We start from the raw sequence: 6,961 nt of genomic DNA on the forward strand, positions 1-6,961 counted from the left end.
GAAAAATTCAAATTTCTTGGAGCAACAGTAACAAATATAAATGACACTCGGGAGGAAATTAAACGCAGAATAAATATGGGAAATGCCTGTTATTATTTTGTTGAGAAGCTTTTGTCATCTAGTCTGCTGTCAAAAAATCTTAAAGTTAGGATTTATAAAACAGTTATATTACCTGTTGTGCTATATGATTGTGAAACTTGGACACTCACTTTGAGAGAGGAACAGAGATTAAGGGTGTTTGAGAATAAGTTTCTTAGGAAAGTATTTGGGACTAAGAGGGATAAAGTTACAGGAGAATGAAGGAAGTTACACAATGCAGAACTGCACGCATTGTATTCTTCACCTGACATAATTAGGAACATTAAATCGAGACGTTTGAAATCCGCAGGGCATGTAGCACGTATGGGCGAATCCAGAAATGCATATAGAGTGTTAGGTGGGAAGCCGGAGGTAAAAAGACCTTTGGGGAGACCGAGATGTAGATGGGAGAATAATATTAAAATGGATTTGAGGGAGGTGGGATATGACGATAGAGACTGAATTAATCTTGCACAGCATAGGAACCGATAGGGGGCTTATGTGAGGGCGGCAATGAACCTCCGGGTTCCTTAAAAGCCTTTTGTAAGTAATTAAGTTGTGTCATTGAATATGTAAAGTTAACATTATTACTGAAAAATAAACATGATGTTCTGTCTACGTTAGTAATAAGATTTATTAGAGCAACACCATTTTTAAATTAACAAATAGTATTAAGTAATTTTCAGTTTACGTAATACCTATTTGCGAAACAGGAACAAGATGAAGTTAAACTTTTATCAAGATTAACCACACTAATACTTCTATATTATTAATTTATGCAGTGATAGGAGAAGTTGTGAAACAATATAAAGGAAAATTCGTAAAATGAATATAATTTGTTGAAGTAATAACTATAAGATTGATAGAATTCTGAGAAAAAAGTTTTAACTTCAGGTTTTTATATTCACGTGGAGTAGGGGGCACACAGATAGGCATAGGATAATTTCGATTTTTCTACGAGAGCCCTTTGAGTCTTGGTGTCCCTGAGTGAAAATATGTGTAACAGAGCTCACATTTGACGTAAACGAGAAGAAGACTTGTGAAGATTCTTTTATGTGTTGTGCACTTATCTTTGGACTGGCACTAAAGACAGGTAAGCCTACACGTTGCAAGTCTCTTGATGGTCAGCATAACACACAACTACTGCTCAGACACTTCCTATGGGCTATGCTTTGCAGAGTTGTCCAGTATTATATTACACTGTGTAACATGAATACTGGAATGATCTTACTCTCGACTTTCTATATTTGTTGAGCACTCCAGGAAAAGTAGTTAAAATTACAGCACTTTTCATTTCCAAGACATCCATTGAAGTTACACGAAAAAGCTAAGCAGACTGAACAGGAGCTATGAAGAGCGAACAGCCCATCTCAACAAAATCATAATAAAAAAGAAACGCTACGAATTCTCATATATACTGAATGCTTATTTTTCTCGAAATTCTTTCATGAAGCAAGTCTTGATGGGAGTCCACCTGTATGTAGGTAACAGTTTCGCACGGCTGTACACAAGTAGCATATATATAGGGGCTCATATTTACTTTACATGCGTAGTGTGCTGTAAGCGAATCTTATACAATAAAGGAGCTCCAATTTTTTTTCCGTTTCTATACATACCAGTAGATCTGTGGTTAATACTTTTGTACGCGGTTTGTAACAGTTGGTGTTGCCTAAACCCAAAGACACAAAACCTTATACGGAAGAACGTGGTGTTTTATCGTCGTTATAATGAAAGTGGCCGGCCTCTTGAGCAGTGAAAATTTTCTAAGTCCCTTCGGGTGAGCGGCCGCTTTAGTTAACTCCACAATACAAGGCGCTGATTTGGGCTACCTCCACAGCATGCTTCGAATCTCTGTAGAGAATTTTTTGTTTTGTCCTTTCTTTTATTTTTACAACTCGTTTTAGTGTAGGCCCTAATATAATCAAATAATTTTGCTTATGTCACTTCATGTTACTTAGGCCTACAGATAATTATTACAAAATTGGTAAAAGTTTCTCGTTATAATTCTAGGAAATCAGGATATATTTTGTCATCAGAATTATGGTTTTTCTTCTTCACGGATTTAGGTTAGTATAATAATCATATTCCCTGTAGCACAACTTGCAAATTAATTATTGCCAATTATTTAGCTGTCAACATATTTATTGAATGGACCATTCAATAGGCAATAGCGTGCAAAGCAGCAGGGATTAATAAAATAATTAACATAGCACTTGAATATGAAAGCCCCTAATTTTCGTCTTTAGTGTTACTTCTATCTAGCGTCAAATGTTTCTGTTAACATGAAAAAAAAATAATAAAGCGAAAAGTATTCTAAGTATTAAAAAAAACGGAAGCCTGTTATATTTTGACTGATGCATTTAAAAAAAAAGTTTAGTAACTCCACGAATATTTGAACATGCACCCTCATGAATTCTTAGCTATCGCTCTACAAACTACTCTAAGATGTTTACTGCAGTCAGAATGACATTGTAACGAGCAATGGTCATACTCTACTTGAGAACCTGTTATACAGTAGGCCTATGTAGTGTTTGTGTTACAATATTCACTGTTTAAACACTCTGAACGATCCGTCTGTTTTAAATCTCGTATATGAATTATTTTCTCGGAAGATTTTAGTCATGAATAGTTGTGCTTCCTATTATAACTATGAATATACGAAAACTTTCGAACAAAGCCTGGCTGTCCCGAACGCTCACGGAAATACCCGATTTGAACTTGGTATTTCGGACGCCGGCTATTTTCATTTTGACGGAGTATTTCCACACATTCGAACATGCAAGTTATCAAAATCTCTGTATAAGCTAATGGCTGCGTTCAGCCGGGCCAGCGCTGTGGTAGTGCTGAAATAGCGACAGCACTGAACGCCTTGCTGGCCGACAGCGTCGAAATAGCGGCCGCCATTTTTCGTAGCAAAATTTTTTTTCGCTGCAAGCTTGCTGCTAGGTTAAACTATAAAACGTCTTTGGCTGATAGCCAGCGAAAGTGGAGGGGGTAGACATCAACCAATGGTGTCGGAGTAGACAGAACAATGGCGTGTTTCTTTCATAGACTTACTAAATACTTACTAAATAACCACTAGACCGCTCACTGGCGCTAGTGTTATGCTCCCAAATTGAACAGCCGACGGGCGGCCATATGCTTGGTTGAGATGAATAAGTACAGGTTTAGTTCGTGTGCTATTTTTAATTGTAGCAATGCACACAGATGTAAAGATAAAGAAGGAAGGAATGTTACATTTCACTCATTAGTTAATCTTTAATTTCTACAATATTTTTGGCCCGTATTATGTTACAGAAGACAAACTATTGTACTTATACGGCTGTTTGTGCTTCAGATTTCCTCTGAGTAAAGATTCCCTTAACCGAAAATGGATAGGTGCAATCCGCAGAGAGAATTTCTACCCTACAATGAATCATTCAGTGTTTCAACTCATTTCGAAGATAGTTGTTACCTCTCAAACTACGTTATTACCGTATACATTGTTATTGTCCTTCATCCACTCCATATCCTTCCCTTTCTTCAAACAGCTGTTGTTTCAGTTCATACATGAATAATAAAATTATTCGCCGAATTCGAAGATACAGAATTAATAATAATAATAATAATAATAATAATAATAATAATAATAATAATAATAATAATAATAACAATAATAACAATAATAATAATAATAATCCGTGGCGCTACAGTCCGTGAAGGCCCCAGACCGACCAGCCGGCTGCTGGCCTCACGCCCACATGCCGAAGCAGAGGTGGACGATCATCCAACCAGAATAGAGGTATCGTGTGGTTAGCACGATGATCCTCCCAGCCTTTACAGCTGGCTTTCGCAACCGGATTTTGCTACCTATCGTAGCTCCCCAAGTGCATCACGATTCTGGATGGCACCGGTCCCATACAATGGCCGAAATTTCATGACAAAATTTCTTCCCCATGAGGACTCGAACCAGCGCGCATTCCGTAATGCGAGTCCTAGGCAGTATGCCTTAGACCACCACGCCACGGCGCGGGACGGTAGAAATAGATCCTGTTTAAAAAAAAAATATATATATAAACAAATTTCAGAGCCTAAAAGCTGAAACATGTTCATTAATATTGCATGTACTAACCACTCATTAAGTAATGGCATAACACATTTCAAATTCATCTCCCAGAACAAGTATTAGGCCACATAGCCTGTTAGAGGAAGGAATTTTCACACCATCGTTCCTTTGGACAATTCAACAGAAACTGTATAAACTACAAAAAGTTAATTTTTTAATATCCCTGATTGAAAGTAACTCTTGTCTTAGTTACGGATTAATGAAACAGTTTTTATACTACTGCTACTGCTGCTGCTGCTGCTCCTGCTACTTGCTACTACTACTATTACTACTACTACTACTACTACTACTAATAATAATAATAATAATAATAATAATAATAATAATAATAAATAATAATGCTTTTTGATTTTATACAACAGTTTAACCTACAGATTAAATTAAAAAGTAGACATTATTAACCTTGGTTATGAATATTCACATTCGGAGTTCTTATGAAAATGATGCAAGTCTGACAGCCTGGTTGAATCCCGATAAAGCGGATCGAGATTGATAAAAATTCCGATTTGAGGGATAATAGCCTAGAACGCAATTTAAACAAGTTAGTCTGCATTTCCTATTATCCGATATTTTTATTTATATATTGACTCAGATGATTACATTGTAAACATAGAGGTAACCCGCGGAAATTTAGTAAGTCTGTGAGGTAACCCAGCTGATTGCTGTAAGGTAACTCTACTCGCAAGATAATAGTTCCCCTAGTTCTACCACATTGTTGATTAATCCGTTTCGGTACCTAGTTGCTGTTCTCGCAAGTAATCAACATTGTGTATTTTAGGTGCGTTGAGTGCCAAAAAAAAAAAAAAAAAAAAAAAAAGAGCGTTTTGATATCGTATTTTACACTAATAACAGACACATACAATTGCTGCGTTTTGTAGTGCAGTGAACTATGTTTAAACATGGACTCATCGTCGATGTACTGTTGCAGTACCGGTTCCGAAAAAGAAAAGTTGCAAAGTTAATTTAGTAGCGAATGGTTAAAACATATTCATGGTTAATAAAAGAAAAAACGATTAGCCTGTAGTATTCACTGTAGCCTACTGTGTGTCTTTCGTATTTTAGTGTTTCTCAGGGAGGTGAATATTACATTAAAAGCACGCGAATACTACTTTGCAGAAGACAACTATAAATCTCTTTGATAAAGTGATGATAAATATAATGTCTTAAGTTAGCTTCTGATATCCCGATTTCCCTCGCAGAAAACCTAGCAACTCTGCTGACAGGAGAAACACGTTATTAAAGATATATCGCAAAGGAAGTATTGTTCCTTTAAACAAGAACATTTAGCTTTCGGATACGCAATACAACACGTATTCAAATAGCGGTTTCGAAATCCCGCGCGTTTTCTAACAAACAAATGGCGGCTTTCTGCTGCTTCAATTTGGGAACATATTTCTCAGTTCTCCGCTACAGAGTGGTAGGGGCTCGGTTTCTTTGTAATCACAGCGGACATTTTGCAGTCTGGTCGTTCAGCCACTAACAGCTGCTGTAACTCAGCAAAAATGAATCGCTAACCCAGCACTGTTCCGGCTGAACGCAGCCAAATTTCAAGTATTAAGGAGAATTGCCCGTTCAAGACGATCGAAAATGCAATAATTTAACATGAATATTTCTCAAAGCAAAAGCCTTATACAGCATTTCTAGAGGTAAATAATCTTAATCCCTCAGTTTGCTGCTACTGCAATACGCACCAGGAATAGGCCTACTGATGGAGTAATAGTTCATGCTAATTTTTTAGTAGGTTATTTTACGACGCTTTTTCAACAGCTTAGGTTATTTAGCGTCTGAATGAGATGAAAGTGATAATGCCGGTGAAATGAGTCCGGGGTCCAGCACCGAAAGTTACCCAGCATTTGCTCATATTGGGTTGAGGGAAACCCCCGGAAAAAACCTCAACCAGGTAACTTGCCCCGACCGGGAATTGAACCCGGGCCACCTGGTTTCGCGGCCGTTACTCCACAGGTGTGAACTCATGCTAATTCAATTCTTGATGAAAGCCGCAAGGTCTTACCTTGTTAATTCCATTAGGTGTCCCATTCCTTTGGCTGGTATCCTGATGTTCGGCAGGCTCTCACCGCATGGGCTGCATGTCATTCTCTGCGTCGATGCCTTCCCACTGCATGGACTGCTGTTGTTACTACAAAATTTCGGAAATGTGGAATAATAAATGGTAAAATTTTAATGGACTATGGAGAAAATTTAAGGATCATAAATTCCGTAATTTGGCTCACTTTAGAACAAAACTAAGTGGGGTGTCTCATGATGTAGATTGACGCAATTAAATTAGTCTTATTCTTGAATGAGTGGATTCTATTAAAGATTTAGAGTTCATTTTCTCTGTCGCAAGTAGATGTCTCTGTAGACTTACTGTAGGCCTACTGCAAGAAACTTGGATGATCGAATCAGTGAATTACATGTAGGCTAGATTCCTGGAATTATTTCGAAAGTTTTGAAAGACTTGTAAATGGCGCCTAAAATTTTCGAAATGCTTGGAATGTAATTTAACACAGCTAGTGATAACCGGCGTACATGGAGTAGGGAAAGGGACTCGTGTGCTGGGGATGTGAGTTTGATTACACTCCGATTGATTGATTATATGTGCATATATTTTTTCTTTCCACGCTCTGGGAGACAGTGCCGAAAATGCAGTACACAGTGCAGCTTTCCACATTCGAACGTGGAAAGATCAAATGTAAGCACTTTTTTTTCTTTCTGGCAGCTTGTAAGTCTGTTATTTAACGAGGTCACTCAGCGTAAGTGGAGGTAATATTAAGGTAA

This window comes from Periplaneta americana, chromosome 3, assembly GCF_040183065.1.
Source record: "Periplaneta americana isolate PAMFEO1 chromosome 3, P.americana_PAMFEO1_priV1, whole genome shotgun sequence".
In the NCBI taxonomy this organism is placed as follows: domain Eukaryota; kingdom Metazoa; phylum Arthropoda; class Insecta; order Blattodea; family Blattidae; genus Periplaneta; species Periplaneta americana.